This window comes from Oncorhynchus masou, chromosome 7 (assembly GCF_036934945.1).
Source record: "Oncorhynchus masou masou isolate Uvic2021 chromosome 7, UVic_Omas_1.1, whole genome shotgun sequence".
NCBI lineage: Eukaryota > Metazoa > Chordata > Actinopteri > Salmoniformes > Salmonidae > Oncorhynchus > Oncorhynchus masou.
Window position 1 is genome coordinate 27369207 of NC_088218.1, and position 24093 is coordinate 27393299.

General features: G+C 45.5%; 1 pseudogene; it reads right to left on the reverse strand.

Moving 5' to 3' along the window:
• Nucleotides 1-2766: 2766 nt before the first annotated feature.
• The window catches only part of LOC135543093 (partitioning defective 3 homolog B-like), a 133750-nt pseudogene continuing 112423 nt past the window's right edge, over nt 2767-24093 (reverse strand).

The following is a 24093-nucleotide window of genomic DNA, read 5'->3' on the forward strand; positions in this document are numbered from 1 at the left end:
GCTTAAAAACCATAACGGCCGTGAAAATAACACCGCTTCTCAAAATACATTTGTCCCGCTACAGTGTTGCACACACTTTCGATCAGAGGGGAATCATATGTTTTTAATTTTCCAGTTTGAAATACAGCCATCAGAGTAAAGCATTTGTGATCTACAATTAGATTGGATATTTCCCAAATGGCACCCGGTTCCCTATATAGTGCACTCCTTTTGACCATAGCCCTATGGGTCCTGGTCAAAAGTAGTGCCCTTTTTAGAGAATAGGGTGCCATTTGGGATGCAGCTGAAGCTACACCGTATTCCAGCTAATTAAGTCATAGTTCACATTCAATCATCAGGCCAGAGTGAACCGAGCCTGTGTTTGGTGGAAACTCTGGGAGCGTTTAAGTGTCTTGCCCTCCACTTCTGCTCCAACTGCACTCAGCGTTTAAGACTACACTTGGCTAGAAGTTGAATTCCGATGTAAATGTGTCTTGGAATTTTGATTCAGTCAAATGATTCAAGAATGTCCTGGCTAAAGCCTTCAACCCATTGAGTAGTCAGAGAGATCACAAGGCTATGTCTCTAACCTTCTCCATTGAGGTTCCCCCTCACTGTATCAGAACAAGCTGGGGAGCAAGAGAGTTTGTGATGGAGTGTGTGTGTGTGTGTGGTGTAAGTGAGAGTACATGTGAGTGTGGTTAGTGTGTAAGTGTGCGAGCATGGGTGTGTGTGTGTACACTTGCAAGTCTGTGTGTGTGTAGGGCCTCCCGAGTGGTGCAGCGGACTAAAGCGTCGCATCGCAGTGCTGAGGTGCCACTACAGCCCCATGGGATGACGCACAATTGGCCCAGCGTCGTCCGGGTTAGTGGAGAGTTTGGCAGGGTGGGATTCCCTTGTCTCATCGTGCTCTAGCATCTCCTTATGGCGGGCCGTCGCCTGCAAGTTGACTTCGGTTTTCAGTTGGGCGGTGACACATTGGTGTGGCTGGCTTCCGGGTGAAGCGAGCAGTGTGTTAAGAAGCCGTTAAAGATGCATGACTCTCGACCTTCGCCTCTCTCAGGTCCATTGGGGAGTTCCAGCAATGAGGCAATGAAGATCGTAACTACCAATTTGATGTCAACGGCCCTTCCCTGTAATTTGCTGTGTGTGCACTGTGAGCATCTGTGTGCATGCATATCTGTGTACATGTGTGATAAGAGGTCCAATACCAACAGCCTTGTCCTGTGACCTCTCCATCTCCTGCCTGCAACCCTCCCAGAAACCAACCAAGTAAAAGGTTGTGTGTGTGTGTCCATCCTGGTACCAAGTCAGATGTTAACAGCGTACATCTCCCCACCATTACCACTGACATGCTGGACGATTGGATTCTCATCGGAGGGCCTAAAATCGATAGACATTGAGGCTCAATATAAGTCCATCTATGATCGCAATCGAATCACAAATGTTTGAACTTCTATGGTGTAATAACAAGACCAGATTGATAACCATATTTTTGCTATACAGTATCACATTACCCAAAATCTCAGCAAGGCAATTCTTAGCTTAGAACTAGTGCAGGGCTCTCTAACCCTATTCCTGGAGAGCTACCTTCCTGTAGGTTCTCTCTCCAACCCTATTCCTGGAGAGCTACCTTCCTGTAGGTTCTCTCTCTAACCCTATTCACGGAGAGCTACCTTCCTGTAGGTTCTCTCTCTAACCCTATTCACGGAGAGCTACCATCCTGTAGGTTCTCTCTCTAACCCTATTCACGGAGAGCTACCATCCTGTAGGTTCTCTCTCTAACCCTATTCACGGAGAGCTACCTTCCTGTAGGTTCTCTCTCTAACCCTATTCCTGGAGAGCTACCTTCCTGTAGGTTCTCTCTCCAACCCTATTCCTGGAGAGCTACCTTCCTGTAGGTTCTCTCTCCAACCCTATTCCTGGAGAGCTACCTTCCTGTAGGTTCTCTCTCCAACCCTATTCCTGGAGAGCTACCTTCCTGTAACCCTATTCCTGGAGAGCTACCTTCCTGTAGGTTCTCTCTCCAACCCCATCCTGTATTCCCCTATTCCTGTTTCCTGGAGAGCTACCTTCCTGTAGGTTCTCTCTCTAACCCTATTCACGGAGAGCTACCTTCCTGTAGGTTCTCTCTCCAACCCTATTCCTGGAGAGCTACCTTCCTGTAGGTTCTCTCTCCAACCCTATTCATGGAGAGCTACCTTCCTGTAGGTTCTCTCCAACCCTATTCCGGGAGAGCTACCTTCCTGTAGGTTCTCTCTCCAACCCTCATCTAACACACCTGATTGTAATAATTAGCTAGTTGATACTAACAGGTTAGTAGTATCTAACTAGGTTAGTTACAACTGAGTTTACAGTGAAAACCTTCAGGGTAGCTATTCAGGAACAGGGTTGGTATGCCCTGTACTAGTGAAATAAATTGAGAGATGTGTTAGGTGCTTATTGGGATGGGGAAAACGGCGAGAAAACGTTGGGTGAGTGATACTGTAATAAGCCTTGGCTGAATGACCTGAACAGTTGGAAAAGGGGAGTGCTAAAAGAGGCAAGAATGGAACTAGAATTCAGAGATACATATTATGAAACATAAAGAGGGGAAACATTGGTCCCGTGTGGCTCAGTTGGAAGATCACGAAGCTTGCAACGCTAGGGTTGTGGGTCTGATTCCCACAGGGGACCAGTACAAAAATGTAATATATGCACTCACTACTGAAAGTTGCTCTGGATAAGAGCATCTGTAAAATTGTGAATGGTTCCCTACCTTAAGAGGCCGAATCCTTTCTTCTTGGCCTACTCCTGGTCCTCAGAATTCTCAGTTTTCTTCACTTTTTCTTTGGTCTTCTTCTTCTTCTTCTTCCCTGCCCCTGATTCGATCTGGTCCTGGCGGGATGAGCCACTGACGGGCGTGTCTCGGAGTGAAGCTCTGCTCTGACAGGTCACCTGAGAGGGAAGTATCAAAGGTCAAAATGTCAACGAGGGCTGACTCCATTTAGTCTGGTTGATTGTTCTGTCAATAGGCTGATGGTCGCCCGAGATTCCTTTAGTCGAGCAGTCACAATTTCTTTCTTTCATGGTGCACAAGACACCACCTGTCTGTCTCGCGCCCGTCTCAGTGGACTATTCCATAGCGGAGGCCATGGGGATGGGACAGTCCATCACTCTAAGACACGTGATACTGAAATTGTATGTGGTTATATTATGTCAAAATAAGGGCGCAACACTAATATTATTTTGTAACAAATGCTTTTCTCCTGCGTTGGATACGGTCACTGTCTTCAGTTCTGAAACATGATCTTCAGTTCGCCGTAGAATTGGTGCCTTTCCCTATGTCGCTATGTGCATAATAGTGAAGATAACCAGCATATTGAGATGTAGAACAATGCAGCAGAGGCAACAGCAGCAGAGATGAGGAAACAGCCTTTGCCTTAGACTAATTGTCTCAGAAAATGTAGGAGGGTGGCAAACCCAACTTAATTAGGTCTATAATCAATAGTCTAACTTAGATGTGCCAGGCTTTATAAATCATCCCTATATATCTACAGAAGTAAGACAGATCTTGCTTTTGTTGCCTGTTTGAGTGTTTGTTTAATAGCCTACTGATTCCGTGAGCACCAAGAATAATGCAACGGGCAAAATGTTGGATAAAGCAATTTCACAGATTCGGCTGTTTTTAAATCTTTGCTATGCTTTAATAAATGCTTTACACTTTTTTCCCCCGTTACAAAAGACTGCTATTACTTATAATTTATTTAGTGTTGTTTACACTGTTCCAAACAGGCAGAAAAATAATGTTGTAATCCAACAGCACCTGTTTGTCACACATAATATGCCAGCAGCTCTCGCTCCCACACCCTCGTTTTCTTGATCTGCAACTTAGTCATTACAATTATTATCGTCATCATTATTATAATAATAAGCAATGTCGTTATCATTAGGAGGCTTTGTATAGAAACCCCCATTGAGCTGTATGTAGGCTTAAGAGCACATCATGTTTCGTCTTAATACCATAACTTATTTAGGCCTATATTTCAATACATAGTATCTATCAATCAATCAATCAATCATTCATTCATTTGTTCATGCCATCACACAGCATACGAGGCGTTCATGCTTTGAAATGGAATCAAGAATTTTTGTTCAAAATGTAATAAAGGGAGCTTTGAATAATTAGCCTAAACAATAAATAAAAGAGCAATTCACGAACGCATGCAACTGTTTTCTGTTTACTGTAATTAGAACCGGCTCTCTGGTGCGCTTACATATTTAGTGTTGAATACGCTGTTCTAAAAGGTCAGGAAAAAAATGGAATATTGTAATCTAACAGCAACCGTTTGGTACACATAATACTCGCGACACGCTTGCTCCTCTGCCCTCCATTACCTTGATCTCCAGTAGCATTCACAACTAAGTTAAATGTCTTCCACAGATCCGACTTCCCCTCTACCTCCTGAGCAAATGTTCACCCGTTTCGAGTTTCTTTTTCACGTCCGCCACATCCATCTCGCTGTCACGTGTTACGGTGTTCCGAGATTGTTCAAACCAATTTATTGATGTGATTATGAAAGGCTATAAGTCAGGCCTTGGCCACATACTGTACATGCGACACTTGCATGTTTCAAGTAAAGAGAGCTCAGGGTTCAGGGAATATTTTTTCTAAACAAATTAGGGATTTCCGTAACGGAACATTTCAGTCAGAAACAAGTATTGAACTAAATGGCTGAACATGACGTTGCAGCTAACACCGTGCGGTAAACACTTGCTGTGCCGTGGTGCCTTCACGCTGCAGGAGGGAGGAGAGCGAGACAACGTGCGCCAGTCACACGATGCCATTGCTTTAACAGTGTGGCCATCGAGCTCTTTCTTGAGTCATTTGTGTGTCTTAACTATTTCATCAAACAGTGTGCTTAAAGCATCAGACAAGCTCAGTGCACATGTAGTTGATTTTATTCAAACACATTGATCGTGTCTATATATGTGGAAAAATAAGTTGAAACATTTCCACCAAACAATGTGAAGAGGACGACTCACAGTCGACCCAGATTAATTTTTTCGCCAGGGACAGTCTTAAGGTCAACACAGATGCCGTACACCCAATAAAGTAGGCGGACAAACACAAACTCATATTCCTCCCCCATCACTCCTGCAGTGACTCAATACTTTGCAGCCAGGTTCACCGACATGTCTTTTTTGGAAAGTGGGAGAGGGGGGGGTGCTGACTCCAATCTTGTATTCAGAATCACTGGTTCCCCCCTCTAAGCCTGAGGCAACCACTCCCTGAGGCCAGAGGGAAAGTCAGAGGCAATTCTAGTGCTTTACAGTTCAGTTTGGATGCTCAGATGGTCACACACACACACATCACATCACACACACAGACAGATCTTTGGCTTCACATGAAAGACGTTACATCAAAAATGTGCAGCTGTGGGATTAAATAAGTTCCCTGGCCAGAAACGCTGACTACATATTCATTGAGCCGCTAAACAGTGTGTCCTTTTGCGACCCCCCCATTTGCTGAACGTCAGCGAGTTACGCAATGGCCAAATTACTCATTATTAATATCCGTGATAAATCAAAGTTTATACAGCTCATGTGTGGATATTTCTGAATAATCGGTCCAAAGGCAATCATACACTGAGTGCACAAAACATTAGGAACACCTTAATATTGAGATGCAAATCCTTCTATCCTCAGAACAGCCTTAATTCGTCAGGACATGGACTCTACAAGGTGTCAGAAGCATTTCACAGGGATGCTGGCCCATGTTCACTCCAATGCTTCCCACCGTTGTATCAAGTTGGCTGGATGTCCTTTGGCTGGTGGACCATTCTCGATACACACGGGAAACTGTTGAGCATGAAAACCCCAGCAGCGTTGCAGTTCTTGACACACTCAAACCAGTGCGTCTCGCACCCAGTTCAAAGACACTTCAATCTTTTGTCTTGGCCCATTCACCCTCTGAGTGGCACACATTCACAATCTGTGTCTCAAAAGGTGTGTGTGCGGCAGGTAGCCTAGAGGTTAGAGCGTTGGACTAGTAACCGAAAGGTTGGAAGATCGAATCCACAAGGTTAAAAAAATCTGTCGTTCTGCCCCTGAACAAGGCAGTTCCTAGGCCTTCATTGTAAATATGAATTTTTTCTTAACTGACTTGCCTGGTTAAATAAAGGTGAAGTAAAAAAATAAACAACAATAAAAGCTTAGAAATCCTTCTCTAACCTGTCTCCTCTCCTTCATCTACACTGATTGAAGTGGATTTAACATGTGACATCAGTAAGTGATTATAGCTTTTACCTGGATTCACTTGTTTTTTTAACTCGGCAAGTCAGTTAAAGAACAAATTCTCATTGATACAGCCTGGATGGTCAGTCTATGTCATGGAAAGAACAGATGTTCCTGATGTTTTGTACAGTCCGTGTACATTCGGTCTGATCTCAAACGCCCTCAAAAACCATGTCAGTCGAGAAAATATGAAATGGCAAAAGACTAACGTTGTTGTAAAACTTAGAAATCACCTACATTCACCTACAGTACAGTGAAGCTTCTTACCCATTGATTTCAATGCACAAAAAAATGTCTACCTACTGCTAAGTGGAAGTTCGTATTCGCCCCAGGTGACTTCAAATAAGTATGTGGACAACAAATAAAAATACAGTGGGATAACTAAGATCACTATGATGTCTCTATACCACAACATTGGGGTCCACCCTACGTTCCCTCGTCTCCACGTTTGTCCCCTCGGCCCCATGTTCTTCCCCTCGGCACCCACTGACCAATTTCAAATCTAAATTGGCACAAATGCTTATTTTCCAAATAATTTGTATTGTAATGATATTTGGCCTTGTTTGGGGAAGAGGACACTTAGAATGATACCCAGTGTGCTTTGCAAGTGTCAATTTCGGACAAAGTGTCCATTTTCAACAAATTACAAAATACTCTAAATTAAAATAGGTATTTGTCCTACCTGCCCCTTCGACCCCTGGTTTAGAAGATAGGGCTGTGGGAACACTGGGCTGTGGGAACTGAGGGAACATAGGACCCAGGGTACATACGTCCAAGGGAAGTGTTGCATTAACGTTTATGGTGATTTCCCTTACCGTCCACCGGGTCCGAGGGCCCGTCGTAGGACTTGTCGATGGCGGCACGGAAGCTCTGGCGCACAATGTGAGGCCTGGGACGGACGGTGGAAGGGCACCTGGCTCAGCTGCCGGGCCTCCGACATGGCCGACTGGAGGCTTTCCAAGGAGCAGGACTTCCAAAGGCCCAAGGTGGGACCCAGGTCACTCCCCCTGGATGAGGCCTCTGACAAGGGGAGAGACGGGGAAGGAGGGGAAGGAGCCCCCAGTCAGCATGGATAGAAGGATGGAGGAGGAGGACTGGAAGTGGAAAGAGGGAGAGAGAGAGAAAAAGAGAGATGAGCGGTTGGGAAGAAATGGATGGACAATTTAAAATGGGGAGTTGTAAAGTAAAAAGGATGGATAGGGACAGGTGTAAGAGATGGGAGGCGAGAGAGGGGGAAAGGATGCATTCATGTAAAAGCAAAGGAAGAGGATGAAGGGGAATGGAGGAGTGCCAAAGGATTGCCTTGAGTACACAGGCACAGGCCACAGTTAGGAGGAAGTGAGAGGAGGACCACGAAGACGATTGAACAGGCGAAAAAGAGGAAGATCGCAGTTAATGAAGAGGGAGAAAAAGAGAGAGACGAGGTGGAGGTAATGGAGGAGGAGTGCGAGGAGGATAAAGGAGAAGAAACGAAAGCGGGAGGACACAGAGGAGAAGGGAGCGGGCAAAGAAAGAAGAAAAGGGCCAGGCAGGAAAAGGTCTACTGCACATGTCATACACATGGCCAACCCTCTTCAAGGGGAGCTCCTGGGTGTACAGGTGTTTGCTTCAACCCTGCTGGAACACACAACAAAAGGTCCCGGTGAGCAGCTAGAGCAGTAGGTGTTCTAAATTAGGGGTTGGAGCAAAAGCACGCAGGACAGTATAGCACTCCAGGAGAAAGGTCAGTCCAATGGCTAGTGCTGTAGGTTAGTCACAGAGGTCCATCGCCAGACCAGGGCATGCATGAGTAGGCCGCAGAGACAGACAAGGAAAGGGGATGTGGCGAGAAACACACAGCCAGTCCCAAATCGTTCCCTTATCCTTCATTTGGCCCTAACGCTATTTTGCTAAAAGGTATGGAAAATAGTTGAAAACCGACTGAAAAAGTGACTATTTCTAAGTGTCTGTTTCTAACTCCCACCAGGGATTTGCCAGACTTTTACGCTTCAAAATGCTCACGGAGATGGTAAACGCTCAAAATGTTCTCGTTTTAGACTCTCTTTTGTCGACTCAGTCTTCAAAGCATGAGAATATTCCTCATTGAAATTGATCTTTGGAGAGTGGGCGATAGAGTCGAGGGGAAAGGAGGGAAAGTGAGCCAGAGCTGCAGCGGCAGAGGCTTTTAAGTCCTAAATTGACTTTGAGGAAGAAGTTGGATTTGTGTGAAATAAGGGTTTATAAATAGAGAGCGGGTACGTTTAGGAATAAAACACTCAATTTGAGAAGCAGGATTTGTGTCACAAATGTAATTGTGGCTGTCCGGCGAGCAGCTTGATAGAATTAAGCCGCTTGCTGCTGGGTTCTGCAGTGAACACTGTGCTCAGAGTGTGTGTGCAGTACACGCGTGTGCATTTGCAAGCATAACACCACCTGTATGTGTGTGTGCGCATACATGTTTGTGTACATGATTGTTTGTGCGCGCCCGTGGGCACGTATGTGTGTCTGCATGTTTGAGAGAGTGTGTGTGTGTGTGTGTCTTCTCTTCGTCCATATCCAGTGTAGGTATGTCACATGGGTGAAGGTAGATGTAACTGAATAATGAGCGCTACAGGAGGGCGATCATCTGCCTGCAGAATTTCAAGGGTGAAACAAGCATTTGACTCCTATCACTGCCTGCTGTGGACCAGATGCTTAATGTGGGTTCACTCACTCATCATGTCAGGTCAACAAGCATTGGTGATAGGTGCAATCCTCTGACAGGAGTTCCGTAGGGGGATTCACACAAACCAATACTGCCCATCTGAATACAACTTTGAGCAATATGAGTAATGTTACGCAACTACCTCCAGCAACACACACCTGCGTATTTCAAATCAAAACATTAGGACCACAAGTATGATGCAGAGAAGCATAGATGCACATGCCAGAATGCCTCTTGACTCGAATACTGCAGTCACATTGTATGCCACTGGGTTTCACACCCAGCGCTAGGATACTACCGCAGTGTACATAGGGCCGAGGGAACGCGCAGAGGGCCGAGGGAACGCGCAGAGGGCCGAGGGAACGCGCAGAGGGCCGAGGAACGCGCATAGGGCCGAGGGAACGCGCAGAGGGCCGAGGGAACGCGCAGAGGGCCGAGGGAACGCATAGGAGGGAACCGAGGGCCGAACGCGCAGAGGGGGCCGAGGGACGCGCATAGGGCCGAGGGCGCATAGAACCGATAGGGCCGGGGGACGGGAGACGCATAGGGCGCGCATAGGGCCGAGGGGACGCGCATAGGGCCGAGGGGACGCGCATAGGGCCGAGGGGACGCGCATAGGGCCGAGGGGACGCGCATAGGGCCGAGGGAACGCGCATAGGGCCGAGGGACGCGCATAGGGCCGAGGGAACGCGCATAGGGCCGAGGGGACGCGCATAGGGCCGAGGGGACGCGCATAGGGCCGAGGGGACGCGCATAGGGCCGAGGGGACGCGCATAGGGCCGAGGGAACGCGCATAGGGCCGAGGGAACGCGCATAGGGCCGAGGGAACGCGCATAGGGCCGAGGGGAACGCGCATAGGGCCGAGGTAACGCGCATAGGGCCGAGGGAACTCGCATAGGGCCGAGGGAACGCGCATAGGGTCGAGGGGAACGCGCATAGGGCCGAGGTAACGCGCATAGGGCCGAGGGAACTCGCATAGGGCCGAGGGAACGCGCATAGGGCCGAGGGAACGCGCAGAGGGCCGAGGGAACGCGCATAGGGCCGAGGTAACGCGCATAGGGCCGAGGGAACGCGCATAGGGCCGAGGGAACTCGCATAGGGCCGAGGGAACGCGCATAGGGCCGAGGGAACGCGCATAGGGCCGAGGGAACGCGCATAGGGCGGACCTCAATGGTACGGTATGGTGTGGTATAGAGAGAATATAAGATATACTTTATTAGTCCACGCAAGATGAAAATTCTGCTTTTATTCAACCCCGATATACATATAGTACACAAACACACATTAGATTGGAGAGGCTGGAGTAGAGGGCAGCCACAGTGCATCGCCCAATGAGCAATTTAGGGGGTTAATTTACTTGCTCAAGGGAACATCGACAGTAGGTGGCACTTGAGATATTGATGCATTTGTAAGCATTTCACTCTTTGACTAGAGTGAGCATTTCTGCAGCTCAACTGAGCAAGGGCGCCACCGGTGATGGAAATGCCACTTTTTAAGCAGCCTCTCCCTGCAGTGGATGATTTAAAAAGGTCAGTTGTCATGGAGACACCTCTGTCCGTGTCGGGGGGTGTGTGTGTGTGTGTGTGTGTGTGTGTGTGTGTGTGTGTGTGTGTGTGTGTGTGTGTGTGTGTGTGCTCCCTCTTCTTCTCATCATCACGGAGGATAAACCGATAATGTCTATCTTTCCAACTCGGAGAACCCTGGATTCAATCTCTCGGCTAGCCTATAAAACCACGTTCACTGTGATGGGAACTAGTGAAACAACCTATATTTTAACCCTTTCCAATAAATGGAAAAGGTATATAACGGTTTCAATGTGGGTGGGTGGAAACCTTCAAACCTATTTTAATACCACAACCTTTGGGTGTTGACATTTGAGCTCTACCAGATGAAAACCGAATAATTTAGTGTTCATAGGGCAAGGTAAAGTATAGGAGAGGCAGATACAACAAAACAAACAGGTATTAGGGTGGTACAGTAAGCAATGCACATGAAAGTGGCCACTACCCTGTCTTGTGTGCAATAATTCACTTTACCCAAAAGTTCAAATCAAAGTACAGTCCAATTAACGTCCCGACCAATCACAGTTTAGTTCCAATTAACGTTGCAACCAATCATAGTTGATCTACTCTCCCTGAGTGCACTCTGATAAATCACTAACATTGCGTCCCCAGACGGGACACAGATGCAGGCAGTAGGCAGTAATCCTGTTTGGATGTATAGATGGAGCCTCAGGCTGCATATTTGCTCCGTTGGACGTATGGCTCTAATAATGGTCGGGGACTTAAAAGGCCATTTCATCATTACAGACTCACCTTTAGTGGATTAGTCGCGTGGAGGGATGTGGGGGAGGGGGGCCAGGGACTAGAGATGGGACATGTGCCACTTGTTAAAGCTAGGTTTAATGAAATACACTACTATGCTGCGGTGGAACACAAAGCATGTAGTGTGGGCAGAGCGCGCGCACACACACGTACACACACACGCACACACAGACAGATGGCCCTTCCTGCTACAGAGTGATCCATCAATTCAAATCAGCCCAACATGGTGACTTTCAACTTGAATCAACAACAGTGAGATGGGGGAGAAGGGGGCTGGGTGGAGAGAGAGCGATACAAACTACAACAAAGCAGGGTTCCATGTTGGCAGGGGAAAAGGGAAGGCTACATGTTTTCAAAGTCTAATTGCAGAAGGGGACAAGACAGAATAATGGACACTGCCAGTTGCACAGCGGGCCAGAAGCTAGCCAGTGTTCGCCGCATCTAACAGGGCTTCAGCGTGGGTGGATATCCCCCATCTCCAACAGAAACAAACCCAGGCATCAGCAGAGCAAAACATGCACACACACACACCACAACATTTGTTAGAAGACCTGTGTGCGCGCAGGGCTACTAAGTGGAGTGTGTGTGTGTGCGCGCGCACGCGCGTGTTGGAAGCGTTCCCAGACCTGTGTGTGAGTAGAGCTGCCAGAGGGAGATGTTAAGAGCCGGGGGACAGACAAAGAGGAGGATGGAGAGATGGTGACAGAGACCACACCAGTCCCCCTCCAAACATCCATCTATCCCCCTCTCCTACACGAGCATGTTCTCTTCCGGCTGTTGATGCACACTAGTCTATTCAGAGGACCTGAGGATTACTGGAGCTAGCCCTCTTTCTATGTCACATACATGCAAAGAAACACACACGCACATGTGTAATCCACAAGTTTCTTGTGTCTATGCGTTAGTGTTTCTTTGCACATGCACGCACAGAGAGAGAGAGAGAGAGAGAGAGAGAGAGAGAGAGAGAGAGAGAGAGAGAGAGAGAGAGAGAGAGAGAGAGAGAGAGAGAGAGAACCTAAATCAGGAGGCTATAAAGACTAGGCTTATACAGGCTGTAGCTATGAGAAGGTAGAGAGCGAAGGAGATATAGGGGCACTAGGAGAGAAGGGAAAGGGAGGATTATTTGGAAGGGGAAGCTCAAAGGATGGAGCATGTTACCTATAATCACATAACACTAGGAGAGCACAGGGGAACAGAGAGGAAGGAGGATAATTGGGATATGGAGAATAAGAGAAGATGAAATGGGGATAGGAGGGAACAGACTAAGACCGCTCCGGTAAGAGAGAGAGAGAGAGAGAGAGAGAGAGAGAGAGAGAGCGAGAGAGAGAGAGAGAGAGATAGTAGAGAAAGAAGACTAAGAAGAGTAACAAGAAAGACGCTTAAAACAAACATAAAATGGTGAGGAAGATAGAAAGGGAGTGAGAGCACGGAGAAAGCGAGGAATAGAGAAGGTATGGAGAGGGAGAGAGCAAGAAGTCAAAAGCAAATGAGAGGGCGAGAGCGATAGACAAAGCATGACCGAAATAGGAGAGAGAGAAAGAAATAGTATGACAAGAGAGCGAGCGAGTTGGGAGAGAGAGACAGGAAAATAGAAGGAGAGCGAGAGAGAGAAATAGAAGGAAAGAGAAACTCTGCATCATACTACAGCTCTTCTCCCCCCCCAGCCCGAACAGAGGTTTTAGCCAGATTAAAGCCGGAGGCGGAGCCCCTCTTAAAGACCATCCTACTAATGAAATATGTCAAGGCCTATAAAGAAGCATGGGGCCATTTAAAGAATCATGCACGGGGCCAAGTCCAAAACAGCCCTGTCAGCAAACTGGCCTCAGTGTAGCCTGTCAATACACATTAGCTTCCACATCGCTTAGAGGCTGATGTAGAAAATGAATCTCTTTATCTATCATAGCCCATAAGGTTTATTATGACTACCGATCAGAAAATGGGCTTTGAGGGAAATCATATGAGTAAAAAGAGGTGGGGGGGGCTGAGCCTGGTACTTTACTGTGGGGGTGGGGACTTGTAGAGTTGTTGTTATGCGGCAACAGGTTTTTGCTGCGGGAGATTTAAGGTGTGTGTGGGTGCGTGTCTGCAGGGGCGTGCGTTCAAGCCTATCACTCAATCCCTGCACCCTCTTTCTCACTTAAGTGAAAGGAGACAAATTAAGAACATCCCGGTCTAATGCAATCTAGGGCTGTCGGAGCAAAGAGGCAGCTTAACAAATCACTTCCTGCTGCTTCCAGCTGAGTAAGAAGAACACATAAAACAGGTGCAGTGACCCAAAGCATCTCTCCGCTGAAGTGTGTTCACTCCAGGGTGAAGTTTCCCCAAATGTACAGATCTAGGATCAGCTTCCCCTTCCCTCAATCCTTACATCAACCATTAGTGGGGAAATGCAAAACTGACCCATGACCAGTGTCTAGGGACAACTTCACCCTACTACGGAAGAGTCCTGAACAGGTCATAACTTGTTTTGCGGTAAGAATGACAGCACACTGAAAATTCTGAATATTTTTCATACATTTTTTCAATGTTCAGTCGCTTTCTTTGTTTGAGAAGGTGTGTGTTTGTGTGTCTGAAGAGTGTGCGTGTGGTGTGTGAGAAGAGTGTGTGTGTGTGTGTGTGTGTGTGTGTGTGTGTGTATGTGTTGGGGATATGGATAGGGCGAAGAGCGTGTTTCTTCACCTGGTCTCTGGTCTCATGTTGCTCTCATCAGCCACTGAAACACAGAAAACACACACAGTGAATATTGAAACACCATAAACTGTTGCCTTTGCTTTCTTTGAGCAGAGATGGAGAAAAAGAGAGAGGGAGCAAGACACGGAGAGAAGAGTGAGAGGGAAAGAGAGATAGGGTGGGGAGGGCAAGAACTGGGTACTCTCTCCCTCATCCCCCCCCCCCCCATCTCATCACTCTTTCCCTCTCTCTAATCCACACCAACAGGATTGAGGAGGCAGGCAGGGAGCGGCATCAGCTGCCAGAGGGGCACTGCACCACGGGACACAATAATAGGTTTTCATTACGTTGCAATTTCTCTGAAATAATCCCTTTTCATATTTTATGAGGTCAATTTTCTCCCGGCAGAGAAACGAGAGAGCGGAAGAAAAAAAGAAAAAGAGAGGGAGAGGAAATGCAGCTGCGACAGAGGGGACAATGGATGAGACTGGCTGTTATATATGCTGGCTTCACGCGTTACGTTTTCCCTCAAATACAGTAGCCACAAAAAGGTTGGTGGTGTGTGTGTGTGAGCGGTGTGGCTCAAAGCTGAAAAATAATGTGCATATGAATCCCCCCTGTTCGGAGAGCAGCATCAACAATCTCTCTCTCACCCACCCACAGATAAATGTTCTGCTGCTGGGATAGGAATTTGTCGCTGGTGTTGGTGAGCCCACTATGGCTACTGCTCAGTGAATTCCACGGTTTCTTCTCCACGAGTGTGCCTTCATGTAAGTGACTCAACTAATGTCAGATCAGGTCATGTGGTCAAGGGAAAAACTCCTGGGTCTGAATTCAAAACGTGTCTCAGAGTAGAAGTGCCGATTTAGTCCCCACCTTATGTTCCTTATGATTTCAAAAGCAAAACTGATCCTAGATCAGCACTACTACTCTTTATGGGCTTTATGAATACGGGCCCAGGTGCAACCATTAAGAAAGACTTGAGCAGCCCATGTTTTGCTTGTGCACCCTACAGTCCCCATAAGAAAACATTTGCTAAGCACCAGAGCTTAGATTAGTTATTACTTTTTGCTTAGTGCGAAAAATAAACCCTCAGACTTGATTCAACCAGCTTAACCCCCGTTTGGAAATGGGAAACTACCCCCTTGTAAAGGGGGTGATCCTTACAAATGTGACACACAGCACAGGGTCACAGTGTCATACAGTCCCCATGCCTCTGGTAACAACCCCCCCCCCCCATCCTCAGATAACAACCTCATCTCAATCTGTCATTTTCATGAGGAAGAGAGTGAAAGAGTGAGATAGTGAGAGAGTGTGAGAGAGAGAGAGAGAGAGAGAGATCCAGAGAGAGAGAGAGATCCACAGAGAGAGAGAGAGATCCACACAGAGAGAGAGAGATCCACAGAGAGAGAGAGAGAGAGAGAGAGATCCACAGAGAGAGAGAGAGATCCACAGAGAGAGAGAGAGATCCACACAGAGAGAGAGAGAGAGATCCACAGAGAGAGCGAGAGAGATCCACAGAGAGAGAGAGAGAGATCCACAGAGAGGGAGAGAGAGAGAGAGATCCACAGAGAAAAGAGAGAAAGATGGACAGAAAGGGAGAAAGAGAAAGATCCGCAGAGAGAGAGAGATCCAGAGAGAGAGAGAGAGGGGGAACCCAATCCACAGAGAGAGAGAGAGAGAGAGAGAGATCCACAGAGAGATCCACAGAGAGAGAGAGATCCACACAGAGAGAGAGAGATCCACACAGAGAGAGAGAGAGAGATCCACACAGAGACAGAGAGAGAGATCCACACAGAGAGAGAGAGAGATCCACACAGAGAGAGAGAGAGATCCACACAGAGAGAAAGAGAGAGATCCACACAGAGAAAGAGAGATCCACACAGAGAAAGAGAGAGAGATCCACAGAGAGCGCGAAAAGAAGGAGAAAGATGGACAGAAAGGGAGTGAAAGAACAAGAAAGAAGGAGAGAGATTACGAAAAAGAGAAAGACAAGAGAAGCAGTGAGCAGGATGCGGGGGTCTCTTCCTAATAAAAGCCAATAAATGTGCAGTAGCGGCGTGCAACTAGTTTAGGAGGGGGAACCCAATCCACAACACTAATGAACTGGGATTGGAAACCAGCGACAGGCAAATAAAAAACTTCACAGAAAAGAGAGAGATGGGGGAAGAATGAGAGAAGAGAGCAACAAAAAAAAGGAAGGCGGGAGCAAGAAGAAAAGAGAGGCTAACAGGGTCACCCAGGGGCCAATATGAGGAAATAAGCTGCTGTGCTCTCAGCTTTCTGGGAGAAAGTTGGGTACGACTGAAGGATCAGTGCTTGGCACAGACTGGCAGTGTCATGTGGAGATGTGCGCATACGCACGCACACAGAGCAGTGTCAGACTGACTAGACACACGAGTCTAGTTCAGGAATTGTTGTCTTGAAAAGGTCAGGCATCCCAAGTGGCACAGCGGTCTAAGGCACTGCATCCCAGTGCTTGAGGGGTCACTACAGACCCAGGTTCGATCCCAGGCTGTGTCACAGAGTCCCATAGGGCAGCACACAATTGGCCCAGCGTCGTCCGGGGTGGGTTTGGCCGGGGTGGGAGCTTAACTTGGCTCATTGTGCTCTAGCGACTCCTTGTGGCGTGCCGGGCGCTTGCAGGCTGACTTCGGTGCGTTAACTCTGACACGGCTTCCAGCTTAAGCAGCCGTTAAGGAGCGTGGATTTGGCGGGTCATGTTTCAGGGAACAAATTACTCAACCTTTGCCTCTACTGAGTCCGTTGGGGAGTGATGAGACAAGATCATAATTGAAATTGGGTGAAAAAGAGGGTAAAATACCCCCCAAAATATATCATGTTAAAAAAATTGTCAAACCTTTCATGGTCGTATGCATTAACATAACATTATAAGACCATTACAATGGGCCCATGTGATAATGTTGAATCTGTGCTTGAAATTCAATACTTAACTAGGGACCTTACAGATGTTGTATGCATGGTGGACAGTGGAAGGGTCAACAAGTGCTCAGCAACAAGGGCCAACAAGTGCTTAGCATATGTGGGAACTCCTTCAAGACTGTTGGAAAAGTGTCCCAGGTGAAGCAGGTTGAGAGAATGCAAAGACTGGGCAAAGCTGTCGTCAAGGCAAAGGGTGGATACTTTGAAGAATCTCAAATATACTTTGATTTGTTAAAAAACAAATTGGTTACAGTGAAATGTTTGCACACCTACCTACTCATTCCAGGGTTATATACACACACACACACACGTATATATATAGAACAAAAATATTTACACAACATGTAATAGTTTCATTGATTTTACTGAGTGACAGACACTCATATGAGGAAATCAGTCAATTGAAATAAATTCAATAGGCCCTAATCTGGGAATACAGATATGCATCTGTTGGTCACAGACACCTTAAAATAAAATAAATAGGCCTCAGGATCTCGGAATGTTATTTTTGTACATTCAAATTGCCATCGATCAAATACAATTGTGCTCATTGTCCGTAGCTTATGCTTGCCCATACCATAACCCCACCATAGAGCACTCCGTTCACAACATTGACATCAGCAATCTGAAATTCAATATATAAATCTTTCTTTGAAAAGTGATTTTTAAACTGAATGCAATATTCATTCAAGTCAGTTTCAAATCATGAAATACAATACTGAATTTATGAATGAAATTATTAAATTTGTGCATTACCAATTAAAAAAAATAATAAATTCAAAATCTCAATACCAATTAAAAACTATGGAATTCAAATGCAATTTCGGTTGGCACTGAAATCCCTCCATATCGGAATGTGAGTGCATGCGTGCAACACTGTGTGCTCACCCAGGTCCGTGCTCTTAGAGTTCCTTGTCTGAGGGTAGTCCGTCTGCCTGGGTTGCTGTGCTCTCTGTGTGTCTGTGTGAAGGGGACCCTCAGGAGAATAGAGAGTCTTGTTCCGCTCACTGAGAAAAAACACCACAGATTATAATCAACACTACTAACATTGTAGCCTGTACTTTTGTTATGTCCTATTTTAATGTTTAACCTCGCTTTCATAGTGTATTTTATGTAAATATACTTTGTGTTACTTATTTTCCAGCAGTGGTGGCAAGGGTAGTGGGGGGCAGGGGGGTGCATTGCTACTAGCATTAGAGCAATAACATTGTAGCTGTTTCCATAGACTTCCAGTCATTGAGCCAATGACAGTCCATTTAAAAGAATATCTTGGCAAAAAATGATTATACAACAACATTTACAAAATATTTTTTGTAGTGGTGGCAGTGGGCCACCTAAACACATATATTCAAATCTTCCACATGTATTAGCTAATTTTCCCCCAACATGGGACACCACCTAACTTGGGACACGAGCGGTTAGAGGATTAAATCACCTCGAGCTCAACATTTAAATGGACTGGAAAATAACAGTAAGTTTTGCGACTAAAGATTTTCATTGCAATTTATCTAAGTTGAGTTAGGTTGAGAGTGTTTTCACACACACATTTTGTGGGACACGCTGTATATTGTAAAATTTGAATGTGCGACAGACCACACATCCAACTTTTTACCTCTGAAATATAGCTAATGGATTTCAGTTTTTTTTTTTTGGAACCAAAAGGCTAGCCAACTATCTAGTAAACACTTCAGATATGAGGTTGTGTCTTTTTTAAACAAATTTAAATGGATATATCTTGTAATTGAACAACATTTTAAGGTGGCCAATAACTGGAGACTGTATGCCGATAACATGGGACATATGTTTTTGCTAAACCTCTTCACAAAAAGCTGATAGTAGTAGTATTTCCACTGAAATGTCAAACATGCTAATTGCTAACCCGTTAGCTAACATTTTTTACGACACCAATAATCACAAAACATTGATGGCTTGATCACAAGATAACACTGTTGAGGGTAATATATTTCTTAAACGCTGCTGAATATGTCGATAATACGGTGGCTTGATACACACGGGAAACTGTTGAGCATGAAAAACCCAGCAGCGCTGCAGTTCTTGACACAAACTGGTACACCTGGCACCATACCCTTCATCTACACTGAGCAAAGTGGAATTAACAAGTGCCATCAGTAAGGGATAATAGCTTTCACCTGGATTCACCTGGTCAGTCTGTCATGGAGAGCAGGTGTTTTTAATGTTTTGTATACTCAGTGTATAACAGAGTTGTGTCATGATCTGAGCTGAATCATACATCACTTATTCGAAAGGACTGGACAGGTGAAAGCTACAGTACGTGGTGGAACCTATGTGTTCATCTATCCAATCATGGTCGTATTCACTAGGAACCAAATGGAAGCACATTAGTTTTCGTGCAGAATTTTTTGCTACAATGTACACTAATGAATATGACCAATGTCTAATTTTAAAGGAACGCGTCCCAAGTGGCAATCTATTCCCTATTTAGTGCACTACTTTTGACCTGGTCTGGAATTCAAACGGGGCCACAGTGTGATGACCTCCTGTGAGGTTGTGTTGTGCAATGGAGTTTAGCGTTCGTCTCCTCCACGGAGCCAGGCGAAGGCGATGAGGGGAAATCCTCCTCTATCGTCTCCTCTTCCTCGTGATGGGCGTAGCCACCGTTAGTGGGAGGAGCTGGACGGGGAGAGGATACGGACAAACAGCACAGACAGACACATATCAATCAGAAATTCCACCAGTGACCAGTGCCTTTAAAAGAGTAGGATGGAGTATTTCATCGAAGACCAGTTTTGAGTCTATCGCCCGAAAGACTATGGTTGTAACGAGTTTCTTCTAACTCCTCCTCTGACGAAGAGGTGAAACAAGGATCGGACCAAAATGCAGCGTGGTTAGTTAGATACATCTTTAATGAAGATGAAACACGAACAATACAAAAACAACAAACGTGGAAAACCGAAACAGCCCTATCTGGTGCAACAAACACAGAGACAGGAACAATCACCCACAAACACAGTGAAACCCAGGGTACCTAAATATGGTTCCCAATCAGAGACAATGACTAACACCTGCCTCTGATTGAGAACCATATCAGGCCAGACATAGAAATAGACAAACAAGACATCCAACATAGAATGCCCACTCAGATCACACCCTGACCAACCAAAACATAGAAACATACAAATAAACTATGGTCAGGGTGTGACAATGGTTAAGATTGAGGGTGGTTAAGCTGAACCTAGATCAGTGCTGACTGGCAACTTCTACTCTACTACTACTGTGTCAAGCATACATGAAATCTCAGACACATGAATGAGGTCTATGCCATGTAAATGCAGGATCACATTTGGCAAAAGTGATAGTCCTGTTATAAGATGAGAAATATATCTTCCTCTGGCTGGAGCTAAAGCAGTCATCACTTTTCATGAAGGGCCACTGAGACAGGAGGCATTGGATATGTCCCAAATGGCACCCTATTTCCTATATAGTGCAATACTTCTGAGCCTGATGGGTGCCATTTAGTATACAGCCATTGCATTGGAAGCTGTGTCAATGCTAGTTGTCTGTAAGACTGCCTGCCTTGGAGAGTAATGCAGTAGACCTAAACACACTCAATCAACTGACGGAGCCAAACAGTATTGAGGGATAGATTTTCAACTGTGTGCATGCAAGCACATACACAATGGAAATGGAAATGAATGCAACTGATTCTCCTTGAATAATGGATCCATACTTCATTTAGCTGAGCAAGGCCAACTCTGTACGTCTCATGAAACATGTACAGAATACACACACACACTTTCCGTATTGACCGTCTTAAAGTAATGAACTGTTGTTTCTCTTTGCTTATTTGAGCTGTTCTTGCCATAATATGGACTTGGTCTTTCACCAAATAGGGCTATCTTCTGTATACCACCCCTACCTTGTCACAACATAACTGATTGGCTCAAACGCATTAAGAAGGAAAGAAATTCCACAAATGAACTTTTAACAAGTTAAATCTGTTAATTGAAATGCATTCCAGGTGACTACCTCATGAAGCTGGTTGAGAGAATGCCAAGAGTGTGCAAAGCATGCATACATACATGCATGCATGTATACTACTGTTCAAAAGTTTGGGGTCATTTAGAAAATGTCCTCATTTTTTTAAGAAAGCACATTTTTTGTCCATGAAAATAACATAAAATTGATTAGAAACACAGTGCAGACATTGTTAATGTTGTAAATGACAATTGTAGCTGAAAGGCGGCTGGCTTTCTATGGAATATCTACATAGGCGTATAGAGGCCCATTATCAGCAACCATCACTCCTGTGTCCCAATGGCACGTTGTGTTAGCTAATCCAAGTTGGTCATTTTAAAATGCTAATTGATCATTAGAAAACCCTTTTGCAATTATGTTAGCACAGCTGAAAATTGTTGTCCTGATTAAAGAAGCAATAAAAATGGCCTTCTTTAGACTAGTTGAGTATCTGGAGCATCAGCATTGTGGGTTTGATTACAGGCTCAAAATGGCCAGAAAGAAAGAACTTTCTTCTGAAACTCGTCAGTCTATTCTTGTTCTGAGAAATGAAGGCTATTCCATGCGAGAAATTGCCAACAAACTGAAGATCTTGTACAATGCTGTGTACTACTCCCTTCACAGAACAGCACAAACTGGCCCTAACCAGAATAGAAAGAGAAGTAGGAGGCCCCGGTGTACAACTGAGCAAGAGGACAAGTACATTAAAGTGTCTAGTTTGAGAAACAGACAGCTCACAAGTCCTCAACTGGCAGCTTCATTAAATAGTACCCACAAAACACCAGTCTCAAAGTAAACAGTGAAGAGGCGACTCGGGATGCAGGCCTTCTAGGTTATTTTGCCCATCTTAATCTTTTATTTTTATTGGCCAATCTGAGATATGGCTTTTCTTTGCAAATCTGCCTAGAAGGCCATCATCCCGGAGTCGCTTCTTCCCTGTTGATGTTGAGACTGGTGTTACTATTTAATGAAGCTGCCAGTTGAGGACTTGTGAGGCGTCTGTTTCTACACTGTATTTCTGATGTTGTTGATGTTATTTCGATGGACCAAAATTGAGCTTTTCTTTCAAAAACAGGGAAATGTCTGTGACCCCGAACTTTTAAAGGGTAGTGAACACACACACACACACACACGTCCCTTTTTCAAGACCCTGTCTTCAAAGATATTTAGTAAAAATCTAAATAACTTCACAGATCTTCATTGTAAAGGCTTTAAACACTGTTTCCCATGCTTGTTCAATGAACCATAAACAATGAATGAAAATGCACCTGTGGAACGGCCGTTAAGAGACTAACAGCTTACAGACAGTAGGCAATTAAGGTCAGTTATGAAAACTTAGGACACTAAAGAGGCCTTTCTACTGACTCTGAAAAACACCAAAAGAAAGATGCCCAGGGTCCCTGCTCATCTGCGTAAACGTGCCTTAGGCATGCTGCAAGGAGGCATGAGGACTGCAGATGTGGCCAGGGCAATAAATTGCAATGTCCGTACTGTGAGATGCCAAAGGCCGCGCTACAGGGAGACAGGACGCACAGCTGGTCATGCTCGCAGTGGCAGACCACGTGTAACAACACCTGCACAGGATCAGTACATCCGAACATCACACCTGTGGGACAGGTACAGGACGGCAACAACAACTGCCAGAGTTACACCAGGAATGCACAATCCCTCCATCAGTGCTCAGTCTGTCCGCAATAGGCTGAGGTAGGACTGAGGGCTTGTAGGCCTGTTGTAAGGCAGGTCCTCACCAGACATCACCGGCAACAACGTCGACTATGGGCACAAACCCACCCAAAGACAGGGTCCTGAAAAGGGACATTTCATTTTTGCTGAGTTTATATATTAACACACACTGTACAAAAATATAAACACAAGATGTAACAATTTGAAAGATTTGACATAGTTACAGTTTGTATAAGGAATTGTGTACAGATGCTTGTGACATGCATTATCATGCATGACAATGGCTCTCGTCATCTCTGTGCATTCAAATTGCCATTGATACAATGCAATTGTGTTCGTTGTCCTTAGTTTATGCCTGCCCATACCATAACCCCACCGCCACCATGGGACACCTTGTTCACAACCAGTCACCCACATGACGCCATACACGTGGTCTGCAGTTGAGGCCGGTTGGACATACTGCCAAATTCTCTAAAACAACGGAGGTGGCTTAAGGTAGAGAAATGAACATTCAATTATCTGGCAATATCTCGAGTGGACATTCCTGCAGTTAGCATGCCAATTGCAATCGACTTCAAAACTTGATCCATATGTAGCATTGTGTTTTGTGACAAAACTGCACATTTTAGAGCGGCCTTTTATTGTCCCCCAGCATAAGGTGAACCTGTGCAATGATCAAGCTGTTGAATCAGATTCTTGATATGCCACACCTGTTAGGGGGATGGATTATCTTGGCAAAGGAGAAATGCTCACTAACAGGGATATAAACAAATTTGTGCACAAAATATAAACATCTTTTGTGGGTATGGAACATTTCAGCTCATGAAATATGGGACCAACACTTTACATATTGCGTTTATATTTTTGTTCAGGGTATATAACTGTTGTGATAAAGCCGCTGTACATGGTTTGTTTTTAAGGCAAGTATGAATGTTTGCGTCTGTGTGTATACTATATTCATCTCTGTGTGTGTAAGTCAAGCACCAGTATGAATGTGCTCATCTCTTCCCTAGTTCAGGCCCTACTGTGTCCTCTCACCTCCAAAGCTGTAGTAGATGTTGTTTGGGACCATGGACGGCTGGGGGCTGGGACCGTTGCTGTGGTGGTGGGAATCCAGGGCTGCAGCTAGAGCCGGGGGTCCGGAGGGGCCGTCTGGGATCTGGTGGCTAGCCACCTCCTGGCTCTCCTGTCACAGCAAGGGGGAGAGGAGCAGAGGTCAGTACATTGCATTAGGGAGTTTTTCCTGATCCCTTGATTTGGAATGGCCCAGAGTTTTCCCACATTGGATGCACATTGAATGTGTATTTAAGTTTTCATGTGAGAGGTACGTATATAAAATATGAGAAGGATGACACTGGACATTAAATCATTGAGTGAGAAAAATATATACGTGCTTTTTAATTGAAAAGGTATGAGGACAATCAGTGCATAGTATAGATGCACATATTTCGTGTTGAAGTGTACTTACCATCATAGAATATCTTTGAGAATCAGAGTACTATATCTATGACTACAGTCGGAGACACAGTAGCCGCTTAC